The sequence below is a fragment of the Pleurodeles waltl genome, chromosome 4_1 (assembly GCF_031143425.1).
Source record: "Pleurodeles waltl isolate 20211129_DDA chromosome 4_1, aPleWal1.hap1.20221129, whole genome shotgun sequence".
Classification (NCBI taxonomy): Eukaryota; Metazoa; Chordata; class Amphibia; order Caudata; family Salamandridae; genus Pleurodeles; species Pleurodeles waltl.
In genome coordinates, this window is record NC_090442.1 from 84,794,429 (window position 1) to 84,816,088 (window position 21,660).

Consider the following 21,660-nt stretch of genomic DNA (forward strand, 5'->3'; position numbering starts at 1 on the left):
TCTGCAGGGAGCATGTGCTAAATGTATCTAGAATGGTCAAAAAGCTGCAGTAAACTACCCAGGAAATCTAGGTTCTGCTGAATATCCCAAGGACTGACTCCCAATCCTGATTAATTTACAGGGAAATGTCAGCTGTAATCATTATATTCCAGTCCTGTTATCGCATTGCAGAGTTTACAGGAGACTTGTAACAAGAGCTTAATTATTTCTGTGTCATGTAAATGTGTGCTGCTTACATTACCGTAATGTGTTGTGAACAACAAAAGATGTTTTCATCATCTGCTAAAGTCCTGTGTACCAATGATGTTCATTACCAATGCATCTTTTGCTTCAAATTTCAGATTTGCAAGGAGAAATTGTAATGAATAAATAAGCAGTGTTATATTTTTTAATCAAATGACTCTACATTGTATCATGATGGTTGCAAGCCCTCACAAGAACATATTATAAAATGTTAGTAATGTGGTTGTTGGTTGACTGGAGTTTGAGCACCGCTCAAGCAGTAACCACAATCCTAGTTACGGTAAGGTACAGGCAAATCCTAAATTAACCTTTGCTCACCCCTTGGTTGCTTGGTACAGAGCAGTCAGGCTTAACTTAGAGGCAGTGTGTTAAGTATTTGTGCAACACTTCAAAGAATAAAACAGTAAAAACACCACACACAAAATACCACACCAAGGTAGAACAATAAATCAAGATTTAATAAATTAAACAAGACAAAAGTGAACAGAATCCAATAAGGAGAACCAAATATATTGAATTTCTAAGTTCTTAAGTAAAGTAGAACTAAGAAGCATAAAGTGCTAACTGTATAATCTGGTTGCTCTAGACCAGGACACAGTCAAAAGGGAGCTTCTGGCTGTCCCAGAACCTTTGCTGGTATGTCTCAGGGGTTAGCCCAATTTAGCAAGGAAAATGCCCTTCATGGGGGTGTACTTGGCTTGGTCCCCACATCCCACAGTAGGCATATGTTTCCACAGACCCCTCCCCCCTCAGTGCTACCATGTGGGCAAAAAAACATGTGTCTATATCATCTCCTGCCACATATTTGGGCACTAAGGCCTATATTTATACTCAGTTTGCCTTGAAATAGCGTCGTTTTTTTAATGCTAATTCAGTGCAAACTTAACTCCTTATTGATATTTTGAAGCTAGACCCGTTTAGCATCAAAATATTGGAGTTAGTCATTAGCGTCATTATGTAACGTGTGGGTCAAGGCAGGCCTTAGGGGACCTGTGGACCCATTTCCATGGTCAAACACCATGGAAAAAGCCCACAGGTGCCCTTCCCAAGCACCAGGAACACCCTCACCCACACCAGAGGGACATGAGAGGATGGGGAGGTACGTAGGGCAAGTAGAGGTAAGTATTTTAATTTTTTAAAGTGCTATTGGGGGCCCTGAAATAGGCCCCTACATTGCACTGGGTGCAATGGCCATGCCCAGGGAGCCCTTGTCCCCTGCGCTGGCCACTGGGATAGTGGCATGACTCCTGACTTTTGTAAGACAGGAGTCATCTATTATAGATGGTTTTGCATCGGACATGACGCTATGCTGGTTAGAGGCATTTTTTTTTTACTCTATCCAGCCTAATGTCACTTTTTGATGCAAAACCCCCTTCCCTCATACGGCCACCCACACCCGGTTAACATCACTTTCCATGAAATCAGCCCACCCTTTGCGCCGGATAGCGCCATTCCATAAATTTGGCAGCCGGCTGGCGTCCTGGAATGACGCAAGCCGGCACTATAGTTTTTGACGCAAAACTGTGCAAACAAAGTCTTGCGTCACAAAGTATAAATCTAGGCCTAAATCCTTAAATATGGAAGCTTTTTTAACTCCTTCAGATACTGTGTGTATGCTCCCACCATCACTGCTGGGATCTGCCTGACTGGCTTTGATGTACAGCTCTTTGAGACTCAGTTCATGAGACAGTAAGATTTCTTTTCTCCTATGCCCTTTCAGCTGTCTTTTCCTTCATTTGAAATTTAGCCATCCTCAACTGGAATTCCCTCTGCTCCCTCCTCTCGACCAGTTCCTCTGAGGACAGGCCGAAGTAAGAGACTGTGGTCCTGCTTTGGCAGGAAGTTCCAATTCAGGGATCACACCCTCCTTGTCCACTGCAGGTGGTTCCTCTGAAGGACCATCATCTAGCCTATCATCCTCTGCTGTGGCTTCATCCAGTATGGAGTGAGCTTCTACCCAGGCCATTACCAACTTTTGCAACTCTAACTTTTGATGGTGCGCTCAGCAGGAAATCTAAACTCCTTGGAGAAGTCCTTGACCTGGGCCATTGTGTATCCATCTAGGTCTCATTCCCTTTGTTTTGCTGTTGATCTAGAAGCAAGCAACATGATTTTGGAGAAAAAACAAAAATGCCTATCAAGGAGTGCAGTGGTAATATGCACCAAGTCACTATATGGTATTGCAGAAACACAAGCCCTTATCTCACTGCTGTAGACCTATGTTGTAAATGTGGTTCTTGGTTGACGGGGGAGTAAACCCTGGTCAAGCAGCAACCACAATCCTAGTCAGGGTAAGGTACAGGCAAACCTTAAATTAACATTTGCTCACTCTCTGGTAGCTGGGCGCAGAGCAGTCAAGCTTAACTTAGAGGCAGGCTGTCAATTAGTAAAATAGGAAAAAAAACAGACAAAAAGATTCCACACCAATTTAGAAAAATCTATCATAATTTGATGAACAAAACCAGACCAAAAGGACAAGAGTCCTATAAATAGAACCAGAGGTATTAGATTACAGCATTTTAAAGTAAAATAGCGGTAAGATATGTAAAGCACTAACTGTGTAGTATATAGTCGCTCTGGATAAAGTCAAAATGTCAGGCTGATTGTGAAGGAGTGCGGGCCAGCTACAGGGGCCCAATTAGCCTTTTGAACCAAAGTACCTTAAATCCTAGGTTGCGGCGCATTGCATGGATTGGCATTGATAATACATCGCACAGCAAAGGTTATGCACTTGTTCAGAGATGTATCAAGGCTGCAGTGCAAGGTTCTGTTGCATCAACATTGAGGATCCAGTTGAAGAGGATTGTGATGTGAAGGCTGGTGTCAAGTATGCACTGCACAGCTGAGGCAATGGATCAGTTCCAGTGATGGGGAGTTTTGGCATTGTTGTGGAGGCTGCGATCATCAGAAGATGCAAGGAACTTGTGCTGGGAAAAGCGACATGCAGTGGCGGTTGCAAAAGCAATGTGTTGGTCACTAGATGCGGGATGCAGCAATGATGAAATGGTGATGCATTGGTTCCAAAACGCAGGATGCGATGGTGCAATCCATGCAGTAACAGCAATGTAATTGATTCTGCTTGAAGATGGACCACTCAGCAGAGGAGAAGCATCGATTTTGCTCGGGGATGGTTTGCTCAGCAGAAGATTTGCTGATTCTGCTGAGAAAACATATGAGGCCCACTTCCAAGGGTCCAGAACTGGGTTAGCACCACTTGGCAGGGCATAGTTAAAGATTGCAGATCCTAGGTGCAAGAGTGTGGTGGATGGGAGTCTTTTATCTCCCTGAGACATCAGATCAGGAGGCCTAGCCCTTGGAGTAACTCTCAGTTCAAGTGGTGTAGGTTCCGTCTTTGTCACCCAGGCAAGGAAGCAGCAGGCAGCAGGGCAGCACATCAAAACAGGAGTCCAGCAAAGCAGACGTCCAGCAAAGTGGCTGTCCTTCAGCAGCACAACAGTTCGTCTTCTTAGGTCGCATTCACAGGTCCAGAGGTACACTGAAGCAGTAGTGTCTGGGGTCCAGTACTTACATCTATTAATGCCTTTGAACTGGGGGAGACTTCAAAGACAGGCCATTGAAGTTTACAGAGGTCTGCCCTTCCTGCCCTGGTTCCAGACTCATTACATGGGGTGTGCAGTCTGTTTACTATGGATGGGACATAGGCTATACAGGTGTAACTGAGGCTGTGCCCACTTGGACACACCTAAGCCCCCATTTTGTGTGGCCGCCAAAGAGGAATAAGCAAAGCCCAGCTTTCAATCACCCAAGACGTGATCAGAGACAGGCTGCAGGCAGCTAATGGCTACATTAAGAAAATGGCAGCTTTCTAAAAGTGGCATTTTCAGAATTGCAATTTAATTTAAATTTAAAATTTAAAATATAACTTCACCATAATCGTGGATTTTAAATTGTGATTCTAGAGACACCAGACATGACAGATGTTTCTCTTCCCGATTGGAAATTACACCTATAAAATGTAATAAAGTAATCCCAATGTTACTGTATTAGAGAGATAGAGCTTGCAGTAGTGAAAAACAACTTTGGGAGTTTTTCACTACCAAGACACGTATAACTGAGGAATACATGTCCTGCCATTTAAATACATTGCACCCTGCCCTTTATTCTGTCAGGTCAAAATGGCAGTTTAAACTGTGCACTATGCACACAGGCTCTGCAATGGCAGGCCTGAGACATTTTTGAAGGACTACTTATGTGAGTGACACAACCAGTGCTGCAGCCTCACTAGTGGCATTTATTTTACAGGCCCTGTGCACATGTAGTGTGCCTTTACTAGGGAGACATATGTAAATTAAATATGCCAGTTAGGGATTACCATGTGTTGTGGGTTTGTTAGTAGGTGTAGTAGCAGAGCGTATGCAAAAGAAGAGTTCCAACAACTGTTTAGTGTATAATGGTATCGTAGTTGCTTTTATTTTGTTTGTATTTGTCAATATAAGTCTTAGTTCATGGATTTCCTGTTTAACTGTTCCTTCTTTTAGGTCTCTCTGTTTCTTTCTGTGCTTTTTGTTCTTTCAGTTCTTTTGGACTGTTTCTGTGACTGTCTTTTCATTATTCCTTCTCTTTTCTCCTTTTAGGTATCTTCCCAGGGTCTGGTTGGTAGGAGTTCCCACCGCAGGGTGTCTCCAAGAAGGAACAGGGAACAGATGGGAAAAAGGTAAGTGAGCCTTGTTTTCTTGATTATGGGCTGTCTTTTTATAAAGGGGGAGGGGGAAAGGAATACCAGAAAAATAAGAAGAGGTAAGTAGAAAAGGAAGAATCCATACAGATAAATGACTCCTCTTAGATATTGTGATTGCTAGTGTGCAAATCTTGTCGTGCTATCCCTTCGCTACTTTTGTAATGTGCCACAAACTTGTGCCGGTGACAAACGTGCAGCCCGGTAACCACAGTACCCAGCCTTGTAGGAGAAACTCCCTTTTTCTGTCCAAAATCAAGTTTCCTTCTCTCCCTTCTTCTCCCCGTCTTCCCCTCCTCCCCACTTCAACTAATAATTGGCAGGATCTTGTATGCAGGCATGACCTACATAAGCCACATCCCTTCGGGGACGTGGCGGGTTACTTCGTTTCCTCTTGCGGGTTTCCTCTCTCCTGTCTCGATGGCTGCTTCCCCTTCTGTTTCTTCTCCGAGCGTGCCTCTTCTCCCCGTATCTCTCTTCTCCGTTGCTCTCTCTCTCGTCTCTCTTCCTGATGGCGCCTTGTTTTCAGCGTCTGTCTCTACGGCGTTCTCTCCATCCCCCCTGTTGGGTGTCCCCGCGTCGCCTTCGACTCCCGGTCATCCGGGTTCGCGTGCACACTCTACTTCCTCTAACCTTTGGTAGTGCACCTGGGGTACTCATTTGTCAGCCCCACCCCTGTGGTGGCATCCACATTTGGAGTAACTCTGTTACACCAGGTTTAGAGGGGCACAAGCACTTTAGCACTGGTTAGCAAAAATGAATACAGCAACAAATAGAAGGAGGAAGGCAGTACGTTTGAGGGTGATCCTGCAGAAAGGACCAACATGAACTATTTAAAACCATGAATGTGCCTCTGAGTACAGACACCCAGAGAGTCATTTTAGAAAAAACCTTCTCTGCACCTGAGCTATGCAAAGCACTAACTAGTATAGCTTAGGACAAAGCTGCAAGAACAGATTCTATTTTCAAGGGAGCCTGTTTATACACCACATTTTGTAATATGTTTAGTCATACTACAATAGTTCCAATAAAGTACTGAAAACTGCTATTCACAAACCAAAAAATTTAAACCTCTGCTATTGGTTCTATATTGAGAGGTGCATACATGCAAGTTCCAATATGGGAGGGAACGGGGGGAGTGGCTGGAATAAGAGACATAGGGCCAGATACTGACGCACCACTTTCCTTGCTCGCCCTTGCCCCCTGTAACGAGACAATGTTTGTGCCGTATTTACAATATGGTGCACTATGGCAGTCGTTAGATAGCATCAAGGGGGGACGTGGTTAGTGCTGTGCAAGATGGTGGCATTTTGTTAGCTATGCTGTCCCTGCCACGACTCAAGGCAAACAATGGGACCATCCACATCGCCCCAACCTAAAATATGGCGGGCATGTGTTCCTGAGGCTATTGCTGACCTGGCCCGATCCTTACTGTGCGCCTTCACCGACACAAAACAGACTTTTAACAGTGCGACAAATAACGCGCATAAGCTCCAAGATGGCGGCACGCTGCAGGTGAACCCAGGCCACCTCGGTGGTAGCCCATATCAGTTCCTTTGGTGCCATCAGTGCGATACAGATCTCTGACCCACCCACTGCAAAACCCAGTTCCAGTTGGGATCAGGAAGCAAATATATTAACATCGCGCTGAACAGGCAGATCTCTCAGCGTTCTTATACGGGCATGTATGAGTGACTACAATGCGACGTGGGTATATACATCTAACCATCAAATTCAACAGGCTCATCAGAAGTTATCCTCTGATTGTTTTACCACTCCGCTCAGCACTATTTTCTAAAGGACTGCAGGTTGCTCACAGGAATGTTTACAGGAATGCCTCTGCAGGAATTGACCCTGGAATAACTATGGAATGATTCTGGAACGGCTCTACATTTGTGAGACTGGCTTGGAACCATCATCACCAGTATACCAAACTGGTTTTAAGTGACCTTCTTCCAAGGTGGTACCTGCTATAATTACGTGAGGTAACCAACACAGTGAACGTATACCATATCCTCAAGGCGTTATATCTGTATACACTTCCCTCACATGGTGTTCTGTCAAATTCCGTTGGCCTCCTTTTGCCTTCTTCCAATACTTCCCCTTATGGCCAATTAACTAAGTTTGTCTCCATTTGCCTCCTTCCAATACTGCCCCTCAGTTCTCATTAACTAAGGCAGCTGATTCAGTACACCCATTCCCTACCATGGCTGACCACTGTGAACTACAATCTGGGAAGGAAAAAGACGGCAAAGCAGGCCTTAAGAGATCAAATCATGATATACTAAATCCTGAATCCCCAATCAAAGAAAAACATGAAAGTCAATCTACCCTTGAGATGATTCTTAACAAACTCAATGACGTGCATGAAATAGCGCAAAGCACTTAAACCAATACTGACCTGATGTCACCCCTAGCAAGAAAGAGCTTAAAGAAATCAATGTATGACTTAATAATGCAGAAAGTTGACTAAGTAGATCTGAAGAAAGTCTAGTTCCTCACACCAAAGATCTTAATAGAACTGACGAGTCTCTCCAACAACTGAAGCATGAAATTACTGAGTTGGACTATTGTAATAGATGGGGCAACCTTTTCATTTTTTTCTTTTCCAGAGGGTGTCAAGGATTAATCTACTTCAGTCATAGCCTTTCTTCAATCATGGATTCCAACACCCTTGGGCATCACTTTTGACAAAATATTTGAGATTGAATGTGCTCACATAAACCCAAGAACATGAATGCACCTCGAGCCATGATGACCCGACCTTTATGTTTTCAGCATGCCAAATTTATACTCACCCACATGAAGAAGATAAGATTCCTGCCTTGGCAAGGCTCGAAGATAAGTATATCACAAGACTATGCAAGAGACATGGTCATGAAATGGAAAGGTTTTCTAACACTGAAACTTACACTTGTAGACAGGTCAATACAGCACTCCTTCATCAGTCCAACTAAATTCAAAATAAACTATCAGGACAAATTCTATGTATTCACTGATCCGTCGGAATTACACGCCTTCCTAGACAACACCATTGAGTCGCCTATGAATGTTACTGTGTCTGGTCAAAAATGATGACATGTTTAAGTGACTTAGGCCCTCATTATAATATTGGCGGTAATAATCGCCTAAAGCCGAGGTGACGGCCTCCAACATACCACTGCAGCGGGACCATCCATCTGCCAGATTATGAGCACTGCCTGACTTCCGCCACAATAAGGGCGGAAATATAGCAGTGTTCATACTGTCGAATGGTGGTGACCTGGCGCTGCTAACACCAGCACCGCCCTGCCAGTAGAACACCACCAGCCGTATTATCAGCATTAATACGGCCTGGCAGTGTTCTGCTGGGGGGGCAATGCTGGCAGTAGCAGTGCCCCTTCCCTTTCCCTGCCGGACATCCTCTTCGCCGGACAAAGGTAAGTCAGGAGTCTTGGGTGGGGGGTGTTTCGTGTGTGTGTCTGAGTGTGTGAGTGTATGTGAATGCGTGTGTGAATGCGTCTGTGTGTTTTTTGTTGTTTGCGTGGTTGTATGCATATGAATGAATGTGTGTAAGAATAGGGAAGTGAGTGTGTGTATGTATGTCAATGTGTTTGTGTGTAAGAATTGTGTGAGTATGTCTGTACGAATGTGTATTTGAATGTGTGTATGCCAGTGTATGAATGAATGCGTGTATGCCAGTGTAAGTGAATGGGTGCATGCGTGGTGCGTGTGGGTGTCTGTGTGTGTGTATGCAGGGAGTGGGGGTGTGGGGTGAGGGGTGCTGTGACTGTAGAGGGGTGGGAGGGTGATTTTATGCATGTGTAGCTGTGGGAGGTGGGGCAGTTGTGCGGTAGGTGCATGTGTGCGTGAGCTTGAATGACTGTCGCGTGGGTGACTGTGTCTGCGGGTGTGTGCATTTCTAGGGGTTGGGGGGTTAGTCTGTGTATCGGGGTGAGGTGGTGTGAATCAGGGCATTGGTAGTCTTGGTGCACATCTGCATATTAGGCGCTGCAGCAGAAGACAACAAAGGGTTGTCTATTTACATGTCACACATGGGGCATTACTGTATAGTTAAAATGTTGCAGCACAGTGCTGCCATTGCTGGATCTGTGTTGTCCATTGTCACTTACTCATCAAAATGGGTCTAAGTGTGGGACTTCATCTGTAATGACACGTCAATATGGCTGGGATGTCCAGGCTCTGTAGGGCTACCACGTTATCACTACATTCGACCCCGTTGTGTTGTGAGGATGTATCACGCCACCTCCAGTGACAGCACACTGAAACAAAGGTGCACTACAAAACACATGGTACATACATACTGACCATCAGTTAGGATTTCAAAACATATGCCCAAGGTCCCTTCGGCAATACCCAAGATTGTCATGTTCAACAACACTGTGCTAAGTAAACTTTACACAAGGCCAGGAACTCACACCATAACACAAACATGTATGAGTCACAACCATATCTAAATATCAACTGCCATGCTACATGACAAAGCTGTTGCAAGCCTAAACAACAAGTTACACATTTTATCTTTTGCAGGGGAACAGGGTTATTGCATACAGCCATGGATTATGACCCCATTTGCCAACCCAAGCACAGCAGCAGAGCGTGATTATAATGAGGGACACTGAAAGACACGTATGATTGTGGAGAGAACTTTTGACATTCTTAAAACAAGATTCAGGTGCCTGGACATCACAGGAGGCAGCCTCTTTCATGCCCCACAAATAGTGTGCAAAATCATCCTGACGTGCTATCCTGCACAACATATGTGTGCAGATAAAAGTTCAGTTGTATGAGCAGTTAGCTAACCTGCCTGAGGAGGATGAGTAGGGTGGTGGTGGCGATATGGATGGGGAACAACACAGCTGCTGGGTTCAGAACTTTTACTCTTAAGAACCACTGAATTCACCTTCTCTTTTTTGTTAGTAAACACTTCACTAATACAACCAATCCTTCTTTGGTCTTTTCATTCTCCACTACACATAGCATAGGATTGTGATTCAAAGTTCAGGGGTCATGTTACAGATAGGAATTTCACAAGTACTGTTGCAACATCATATGTGATGTGTAAGATTGTACTGCCACCATCACACACATCACAGACAGCCTCATGACTGGTATGTGACAACTGAAGGACACAATCTATTGACCATTACATATATTGTGACTGAGTAATAAGACCATTGCAAGTACTTATCCCACCGCTGCACTACCAATGGAGGAGGCTGGCCTGGTGTGTGGTGTGTATCTATGGTACTTATACCGTACACCAGGTCCAAATATCCCTTATTAGTGTAGTGTAGTCAGTGTCTAGAAACCAGGCTCTCTAGAGGTAGCTGTGGATGAGCAGCCAGGGCTTATCTAGGAGACATGCAAAGCTCATGCAATACCACTGTAGTCACACTTAGTACTTGAACACATGAAATAAAACACTCAGGGGGTCATTCTGACCCCGGCGGTAATTACCGCCATGGCGGAGGTTGGTGGTAGGACCGCCAACAGGCCGGCGGTGCTCCGCCGGGCATTCTGACCGCGGCGGTACAGCCGCGGCCAGAAGCGGAAAGCCGGCGGTGTACCGCCGACTTTCCACTGCCCGTCAGAATCCTCCATAGCGGCGGAGCGCGCTCCGCCGCCATGGGGATTCTGACACCCCCTACCGCCATCCTGTTCATGGCGGTTCTCCCGCCAGGAACAGGATGGCGGTAGGGGGTGCCTGGGGGCCCCACAAAGTATTTCAGTGTCTGCCTAGCAGACACTGAAATACGCGACGGGTGCAACTGCACCCGTCGCACCTTCCCACTCCGCCGGCTCAATTCTGAGCCGGCATCCTAGTGGGAAGGTTGATTTGCCCTGGGCTGGCGGGCGGTCTTTTGGCGGCCGCCCGCCAGCCCAGGGCAAATCTCAGAATCACCGCCGCGGTCTTTTGACCGCGGTGCGGTGTTCTGACGGCGGTACCTTGGCGGACGGCCTCCGCCGTCCGCCAAGGTCAGAATGACCCCCTCAGTGTTACAAAAATAAAGGTACTTTATTTTTGTGACAAAAATTCCAACAATACCATAGAGACTATCCTCCCTTAGGAGGTAAGTAATACACAAATTATGTACACTAGTATATAGAAATATGCATAAAACAAGTAGAAAAAAGTGCAATTAGTGAAAATCACAATAGTTAGAAATGGGCCTAGAGAGAGCGCAAACCATATACTAAGAAAGTGGAATGTGAAACCCGGTCCCCCACCTAGGCAAGTGTACTGTGTAGAGGGAAGATGGGAGTACTAGAAAAGCCCAAAGGTAAGTACCACAACCCACCCCAGTGACCAGGAAACCAGGAGTAAATCACAGTAATGTTCCCAAATCACACACAGAAACAAGAAGAAGAATTATGCAAAACCCGGAAGAGACTGCAAGACACCAACAGGGGATTCCTGGACAAGAAGACCTGTGGAAGAAGGTCCACCAGAAGAGGTGCTCCTGCTAACTCGGATGAAGGTTCAAAAAGAGAATCAACGGTGGAGAAGAAAAGTAAGTGCTGCACCCAAGAAGAGAAAGTCGGGTTTCTGAAGGGTGCAAGGGGCTTCCACCGCTGGATGGAGGATTGCAGTTGAGTTTGTGTCGTCAAAGTCCACCAACAAGCCTTGGCACACGTAAATCTCATAGGCCCTCATTCTGACCTTGGCGGGCGGCGGAGGCCGCCCGCCAAAGTCCCGCCGTCAGGTTACCGTTCCGCGGTCGAAAGACCGCGGCGGTAATTCTGACTTTCCCGCTGGGCTGGCGGGCGGTCTCCTTCAGACCGCCAGCCAGCCCAGCGGGAAAGAGGCTTCCACGATGAAGCCGGCTCGGAATCGAGCCGGCGGAGTGGAAGCTGTGCGACGGGTGCAGTTGCACCCGTCGCGTATTTCACTGTCTGCGCAGCAGACAGTGAAATACATTTAGGGGCCCTCTTACGGGGGCCCCTGCAATGCCCATGCCAGTGGCATGGGCACTGCAGGGGCCCCCAGGGGCCCCGCGACCCCCCCTACCGCCATCCGGATCTCGGCGGTCCGACCGCCGGGATCTGGATGGCGGTAGGGGGGGTCAGAATCCCCGCGGCGGTGCAGCAAGCTGCGCCGCCGCGGAGGATTCAATGGGGCCGCGGTACACTGGCGGGACCCCGCCAGTGGTGCCGGTCCGACCGCGGCTTTACCGCCGCGGTCGGAATCCCCATTGAAGCACCGCCGGCTTGTCGGCGGTGCTCCCGCGGTCCTCCGCCCTGGCGGTCAAAGACCGCCAGGGTCAGAATGAGGGCCATAGTCTGCCAAAAATGGCGCTGCCCGGGACCAGGAAGGACCAAGTGGACTCTACACAGGAGGGGGAGTCAGAGGGGACCTTCAGCAACTCAGAGAGCCCACAGAAGACCAGGCAGCACACACAGGAGTCCCACAGCACTGGGACAAGAAAGTTGCAGAAGAGGCCCACAAAACACTACTTCAAAGGCTCCCACGCCGCTGTAAAACCACTCAGGAAGCTGTGCATCACAAGATAGAGTGCTGGGAGCCAGAGCTACAAGATACATGAAGGACTTGGAGGAAGGATGCCATCAAACCTTGGCAGCTGCAAAAGACACGGTGCACACAGGTACTGCCTTGCATGGGGAGGCAAGATCTTACCTACACCAAAGTTGGACAGTTGGGTGAGAAGACTATTGGGACCACTTCAGTCCACTACCCATGATGCAGGACCCACGCAGCTCTGCTGGAGGGGGAATTCATGCTAACATTTGTCGTTTTGGTTGGTTCCCGCTGAAGCAGGAGAGTGACTCCTTCACCACAAGGGAGATTCCTTCTTCCTTCTGATGCAGGCCGCACCAACACTAAGGCCATCCAGTTCACCGCTGACCTACAGGCCTCCAAACGGGAGTGCCGAAAACTCAAGAAGAAATGGCACCACGAACAAACACAGATCAACCACACTTCCCTCAAGAACGCCATCCGCAGGCACCACCAGCTCATCAGGACCACCAAGAAATCCTCCTACAAGGAACGCATCGACAACAACACACACAACAGCAAAGAGCTCTTCAACATCGTGAAGGAACTCGCCAACCCCAGATCCTGCTCCAACAACACCCCACCTTCGCAAGACCTCTGCGACTCCTTCTCCACTTTCTTTCACCGCAAGATCACAGACATCCATGACAGCTTCAATACCTCAACCCCCATGACAGCCGCTGTAACCACAAACCCAGACTCACCGGACCCCAGCCACACCAACCTCCTCCTCTCCTGGACCCGTGTCCATCAAAATCATGAAGACCATTCACTCCGGCTCACCATCTGACCCCTGCCCTCATCACGTCTTCAACAAAGCAAGCTCCATCATCGCCCCTCAACTCCAAATGATCGTCAACAGCTCCTTCGAGACCGCCACCTTCCCAGAAAGGTGGAAGCAAGCCAAAATCAACACCCTACTAAAGAAACCCAAGACGGACCCAAGAGATCTCAAGAACTACCGGCCCATCTCCCTGTGCCCTTTCCCGGCGAAGGTCATCAAGAAGATCGTCAACAGTCAACTGACCCGCTTCCTTGAAGACAACAACACTCTGGACCCGTCTCAATCCAGTTTCCGCAGTAACCACAGCACCGAGACCGTCCTCATCGCTGCCACCGACGACATCAGGACCAGGCTAGACAGAGGCGAAACTGTGGCCCTCATCCTCCTAGACCTCTTGGCCGCCTTTGACACTGTCTGCCACCACACCCTACGCACACGCCGCTACGACGCAGGGATACGCTACAATGCACTAGAATGGATTACATCCTTCCTCACTGGCAGAACCCAGAGAGTCCACCTCGCTCCCTTCCGATCTGAAGCCACCAAGACCATCTGTGGTGTTCCCCAAGGATCCTCCCTCAGCCCGACCCTTTTCAACGTCTACATGGCACCGCTCGCCAGCATCATCCGATCACACAACCTCATGACACCCAGCTGATCCTCTCACTCACCAAAATCCCCGCCACCGCCAAACTAACCTCCACGACGGAATGAAGGCCATCGCCAACTGGCTGGAGAGCAGTCACCTGAATCTGAACTCGGACAAGACGGAGATCCTCTTCCTCCACTCCACCCCCTCCACTTGGGATGACTCATGGTGGCCGGCCACTCTACGAACCACACCGATGCCCACCAACCACCCATGCAACCTGGGATTCATCCTGGACTCATCGCTCCCCATGACCCAGCAATTCAACGCCATCGCATCATCCTGCTTCAACTTCCTCTGCATGCTCCACAAGATCTTCAGGTGGATCCCTACCGAAAGCAGCAGGACAGTCACGCAGGCCCTCATCAGCAGCAGACTGGACTATGGCAACACTCTCCACGTGGGAACCAAGGCCAAACTCCAGAAAAGACTGCAATGTATACAGAACGCCTCCGCACGCCTCATCCTCGACATCCCACACCGCAGCCACATCTCAGCCCACCTGAGAGACCTACACTGGCTCCCCGTCAACAAGAGGATCACTTTCAAGTTCCTCACCCACGCCCACAAAGCACTCCACAACGCCAGATCAGCTTACATCAACAAACAACTCACCTTCTACACCCCTAGCCAACAGCTCCGCTCCGCCAACCTCACCCTCACCACCGTTCCACAGGACTGCAGCCGGCGGCGGATCGTTCTCCCACCTCGCCGCCAAGACCTGGAACACCCTCCTTATCCACTTACGGCAGACCCGGGACCTGCTGACCTTCAGGAGATGCCTCAAGACCTGGTTGTTCGAGCAGTAGCAACTCCCGCCTCCCTCAGCGCCATGAGAGCCTCGCGGGTGAGTAGCTTGCGCTACAAATGATTGATTGATTGATTGATTGAAGACGGGTTGTCCTCAGATGATGCACAACTGGGGAAACATTGCAGTTGCTGGAAGGAGCCGGAGATACAATGTTACAGGAGATTTTTTCCTTCTCTGTTGCAGCTTGTAGGGTCTTGAAGAGTCCAGATGCAGTTTCTTTGGTTGGAAGTCAAAGTGGAGGATGCAGAGGATTCCTGCTGGAGTCTTGCAATCTGAAACTGAGAAACCACCGAAAGGAACGACCTTAAATAGCCCTGAAAGGGGGATTGGTCATCTAACTAGGTAAGCACCTATCAGGGAAGGGCTCTAATGTCATCTGCTGGCATTGCCCACTCAGATGCTTCCAGAGTTCACTGCCAACCTTGAATCCAAGATGGCAAAACCCAGGGACCTTCTGGAGGAGCTCTGAGCACTACCCCTGGTGGGTGATGGACAGGGGAGTGGTCACTCTCCTTTCCTTTGTCCAGTTTCATGCCAATGTTGGGTCTGGGTGTCCCTGAACCGGTATAGCCTGGATTATGCAAGGAATGCACCAACTGTGCCCTTCTAAGCATTTCCTGTGGCCTGGGGAGGCTGCCCCTCCCAAGCCTGTAACACCTATTTCCCAAGGGAGAGGGTGTAACACCCCTCTCACAAAGGGAATACTTTGTTCTGCCTTCCTGGGATTGAGCTTTTCAAGCTACAGGAGGGTAGAAACCAGTCTGGAAGTGGCAGCAGCTTGGGCTGCCTAGAAACGCTCCTAAGGCTAAAATGGCAATTCTGGGGTTCTTCTAAAAAGCCCCTAGAGTACATGGAATCATACAACCAACGCTTGCAAAAGCCTTGGGTATGTTTCCAACTTGTTTGATACCAAACATGTCTTTACCATTACGTAGCTGGACATAGGTGGTGACCTATGACTAGGAAATGCATAAAATGGTTTTCCCGCACTCAGGGGGTCATTCTGACCCTGGCGGTAAAAGGCAGTTACCGCCGGTCAGAAGACCGCCATAACACCGCCGCGGCCGCGGTAACCCGCCAGGGTCATTCTGACCCACAACTGGCAAACCGCCAAAAACCCGACCTCCACTGAAGGCCGCCACATCAGCGGTCAGCGATAAACTGGAGATGACCAAACCTCCACCGTCACGCCAACAGAAATACGCCCATGCCATTACGACCCACGAATCCACGCGGCGGTCTTTCAACCGTGGTATCCCATTGGCGGTACACACCGCCGCGGTCAAAATACACACACATCTACAAAACACTGCCACATTGGACAATTACAAATACACACACCTGATACACATACAAACACCACTCCCACACAATCAATACGATATAAAACACACACCCACATCACCCACAAACCCCCACAAATCGAAAATCAGAGACAAGTCGCAATACACAGAGAGAGAGCACAGGGAACGCAAACCACAACACACACAGGAACCCAACATCATCCCCCACACTACATCTACGCACAAAACACCACACACCACTACACTCATCACCACAAACACCACCCCACACCTCATCCACACCACCCCATGGCACCCCAAAGACACCCCAGGTTCTCGGACCAAGAACTCAGGGTCATGGTGGAGGAAATAATCAGGGTAGAGCCCCAGCTCTTCGGCACACAGGTGCAGCACACCACAATAGCCAGGAAGGCGGAGCTATGGCAAAGGATCGTCGACAGGGTCAACGCTGTGGGACAGTATCCCAGAAATCGGGAAGACATCCGAAAGCGCTGGAACGACCTACGGGGGAAGGTGCGGGCGATGGTGTCAAGACACAACATCGCTGTGCAGAAGACTGGCGGCGGACCCCCACCCACCCCACCCGAATTCACAGCATGGGAGCAAGAGGTCTTGAACATCCTGCATCCTGAGGGCCTCGCTGGAGTAGGCGGAGGAATGGACTCTGGTAAGTCTAATCTCAACTACTTCACCCCCCCAACCACCAGCATGCCAACCCACACCCCCACCCTCACCCCCAACCCCCCAGCACATATCCTCCCTGCTAATGTCTCACCAGCACAACCCACCCAAACCAACACCAACCCCTGAATGCCAACACAAACTATGGACACCCATCACCTAAGCATGACCACTGCACATACCCATCCCCCCCCAAACCACCCTCACAACTCCTCCCACAAGGGAATGCCAGCACTGGGGGACAAGGGCACCCACAAATCGCACGCCATGGCACACACAGAAGCAATAACCATACTCTTTTACCCCTGCAGGGCCCGAACGCCAACACACCGGCCCGGAGGGTCCAGAAATGTCCATCCCACCCCCAGAACAGGCCCCCAGTGATGACAGCAGCTCTGTCGACCTAGAACCTGATGACCAGCCCGGACCATCGGGGACCTCTAGACAGTCGGTTCCCCTCAGGCAGCCACAGGCCACAGCAGACCTACCCCCCTCTGGAAACCCCAGCACAGCACCCACCCAGCGGGCCCATGCCTCTGTCTCCAGGACAGGTCAAGCAGCGGTGTGTCTACCACTACAGGGCACCCAGGGCAACCCACCACCCCAACAACAACAGGGACCTGCGGGCAGTGGTAGTGGGCACACCGGCCAGGGGACAGAGGCCCAGGAACAAAGGGGAACTGGGAGGGCTGCTGTGCGACAGAGGGAGGACAGGCCTAGGGAACCCACTGTCCAAGAGGCCCTCACCACCATCATGGGAGCGTACCACCACTCCCAAGAGACGATGGCGACGGTCCTGGCCAGGTTCCAGGAGATCCAGGCCATGCAGGAGGGCCAGTACATGGGGTTCCGGGAAGAACTGCGCAGCATCAGTTCCGCAATGGGTACAATCGTGGTGGCACTCAACCAGATTGTCACCACATTGCGGGACCATGTGGCCCCCCAAAGGGCCCCTGCCACTAGCATGGAGGAAAAACAGCCCACCACCACCGCTGGCGCTAGTGGTCAGGAGGCCCCGACACAACAGCAACGGGCCACCCGGACCCCACCCCCTGCAGAACATGAACCACCCCGCAAGAAAGGCCTGAGACCTAGGAAGAAGACAGAGTAGGATGTCAAGACCCCCGCCATGCACGGATCCCCCCGGATGTCATCCCACTGTCCCACTTGTTCACCCTGTCCAACCTTGAACTGCCCCTGCTCCACCTTGCACAGGCATATGGACAATGCACCTGTGCGAACGAGACTCTGGACTCTGCCATGGACATGCCTCCACCATCACCCATCACCCTTTTTGAACTATACACCAATTTTTGCACTTCAATAAACACAATTATTGCACAAAAGCCATCTGGAGTCTGCTATTTATTTTTTTAAACCAAATGTATTCGATATAACCAACCAAAAATGTCCAATTACATTGTGATGACAACATACCAGTGTCACACAGCGGTAGTCCATGGGGAAATAAACCAGAGGGCACTCCGTGGGGACCAGATCACTGAAATAGGAAGGCAAATTCACAACTAAGTTCCCATACATTGGGGTGAAAGGTCAGACAGTAGAGAGCCAGTACTGTTACAGATATAATAAAATGCAGGAGTAGATTCTTACCCGTGTGTTACTGGAAATACTGCAGTATCACTCTGTCCCTGTTGTCTGTGTCGTCCTCTTCGTCTTCCTCCTCTTCACTCTCCGCAGGCTCCACAGCGGCCACACCACCACCAACTGGACCATCCTCCTGCAGGAAAGGCACCTGGCGTCGCAAAGCCAGGTTGTGAAGCATACAGCAGGCCACGATGATATGACACACCTTCTTTGGTGAGTACATTAGGGATCCACCTGTCATATGCAGGCACCTAAACCTGGCCTTCAGGAGGCCGAAGGTCCGCTCGATCACCCTCCTAGTACGCCCATGGGCCTCATTGTACCGTTCCTCTGCCCTTGTCCTGGGATTCCTCACTGGGGTCAATAGCCAAGGCAGGTTGGGGTAACCAGAGTCACCAATTAGCCACACACGCTGTCTCTGTAGCTGTTCCATCACATAAGGGATGCTGCTATTTCGCATGACGTACGCGTCATGCACTGACCCTGGGAACTTGGCATTTAAATGGGAGATGTACTGGTCAGCCAAACAGACCACCTGGACATTCATCGAATGATAACTTTTTCGGTTCCTGTACACCTGCTCATTGTATTTTGGGGGGACCAAAGCCACATGGGTACCATCAATGGCACCAATGATATTGGGAATGTGTCCAAGGGCATAGAAATCACCCTTCACTGTAGGCAAGTCACCCACCTCAGGGAATATGATGTAGCTCCGCATGTATTTCATCAGGGCAGACAACACTCTGGACAATACCTTTGAAAACATAGGCTGAGACATCCGAGATGAAATGGCCACTGTAGTTTGAAATGATCCACTAGCCAAAAAATGGAGTACTGACAGCACCTGCACTAGAGGCGGAATCCCTGTGGGTTGGCGGATGGGTGACATCAGGTCTGGCTCCAGCTGGGCACACAGTTCCTGTATGGTGGCAGTGTTGAGTCTGTAGGTGAGTATGACATGTCGTTCTTCCATTGTCGACAGGTCCACCAGCGGTCTGTACACGGGAACATTCCTCCGTCTCCTCGCAAGTCCCAGCGGACGTTGCCTAGGAAGGACAACATGGAGCACAGAGTCAATCAACCCACAGGTAAGTTCCCACAGCCTACACAGTACACGAATCTCTCTGGATTGAATGGCTTGTATGAGTGTCGATGTAAGGCCTAGCCATGTGTGACGCAGTAGGAATTAAGCCATGTGGGCCCTTGAAATGGCGGCTGCCTGACCTGTGATGTGTGACAATGTGAAGTGAGGTCATTGCGCTGGCGTGGCACGCCGTGGCGGTAGGCGGTCGGAGACCGCGCGCAAAGCAGCATTGGTTAACATTGAACCCTATGGGTTTCAGGAGCCAATGACGATGTGCGCCGGCGGTCGCGACCGCCATTTTCTCTCTGCTTAATCACACGAGACCTGAGCATCCACAGGAGAGGACCTATACTGCAAGTGCTGCTGTGACCTCGGTCTGGAAGTGACAATGGCTGCTGCGACTGGGGAAAGGGCCCCCGTCTTCAGTTCCGAAGAGTTGGAGAAGCTCGTGGACGGGTCCTCCCCCAGTATGCGCTACTCTACGGTCCTCCAGACCAACAGGTGAGTACACGGGGGCCAATGCATAGTGGGCAATGCCTGTGATGAGTGGGGTGGATGTACGATGGAGGGGAGGGGAGCGAATTACGAATGCATGGCACGACAGATGAGAGCATGTGCCACATGGCAAGTTTGGGGAGGGGGGGCCACTCTCATCGAGCATGCAGAAAAGTGATGATGTTTCTTTTCCCTCCCTGTACATGTCACATAGGTCAGTGCCCATCAGAAGATCGATATTTGGCGTGCCATCGCCAAGGACGTCCAGGCCCTGGGGGTCCACAACAGACGGGGCACCCACTGCCGCAAGAGGTGGGAGGACATCCGCCGCGGGAGCAGGAAGACCGCCGAGGCTCTGCTGGGGATGGCCTCCCAACCTAGGAGGGTTGCCAGTCGTACCTTGACCCCCCTGATGTCCCGGATCCTGGCGGTGGCCTACCCCGATTTAGATGGGCGCTTGAGGACATCACAGCAGACACAAGGGGGTGAGTACCAGCACATTCAGCTATATTTGCGCGCAGTGGAGGTGCCTGGGTGGGGGAGGAGGGCTGTGGGTATCCCTAGGCCAGGGCGATTTCTGTAGGCTAGGCCCCTCCGTGAGGTATGGTCCTGTGCCCCCGCCCCCCATCTCTATAGGGTGCCTAGTAACACTATTCATGGACCTGTGTATTCTGTGTGGGCAGTTGTCGCCCATAGGCTTGTAGGGCATGTCCCAGTGAATGAGTAGTGTACCCCAAGTGCGCAGCGTAGTGCAGGGGGCTTCTGTGTCTGTCCTCTCCGCCAACGGTGTCCCCAATGCATGCACTCAACTTGTCTTCATTTCTCCACCCCCCCTCCCCCCCCAATTTTCTTTGTTTTTCTGTGAATGTGTGCATTAGCATCATCAGGCGGAGGAGAAGTGGCATTGGCGCAAGAGGGAGCTGCATCTCACATGGCCCCGGAGGGCCATGCAACGGACTCCGACATGACCAGTGAGACGGAGGGCGAGGGGGACTCCACCACGGGGACCCGTGCAGACGTCAGTGACACCGACACGTCCTCCGATGGGAGCTCCCTTGCGGTGGCGGCAACATCCGTGCCCACCGAAACTACAGGTACAGCCGCCACCCAGCGCACCAGCTCCGCCCTCCCAGCAGCCCCTCGGCCTTCGGCCCGTGCCCGCACGGCCAGGAAGGCGGCCATCTCCTTCGCCCCAGGCACCTCAGGCCCTGCCCCAGTCACCCCTGCTGCCCTCAGTGAGGAGGTCATTGACCTCCTGAGGACCATCATTGTTGGGCAGTCTACCCTTTTGAATGCAATCCAGGGTGTGGAGAGGGAGGTGCATCAAAGCAATGCATACCTGGAGGGCCTTCATTCGGGTCAGGCTGCCCAGCAGCGATCGTTCAACGCTCTGGCCTCAGCACTGACGGCAGCGATTGTCCCTGTCTCCAGCCTCCCTCTTCTAACTCCCTCCACCCAGTCCCACTCCCCTGTTCCTCTGCCTATCCCATCCACACCTACATACCAGCCTGCACACACCTCAACACCCAAGGGAAGCTCATCCAGACATAAGCACCACAGAACACACAACCATTCACACAAGCAACATACAGATGCAGACATGCCAACAGCCACTACCTCCTCTGTGTCCCCCACCTCCTCGTCTCCCTCCTCCCCCCCTGTGACGTCTACACTCACACCTGCATGCACACCACCATCAGCCAGTACACCCATCACCAGCACACCCTCCAGCCCAGTCCGCACACGTGCAGTCACCACCCCCACTGCCATGTACACGTCCCCT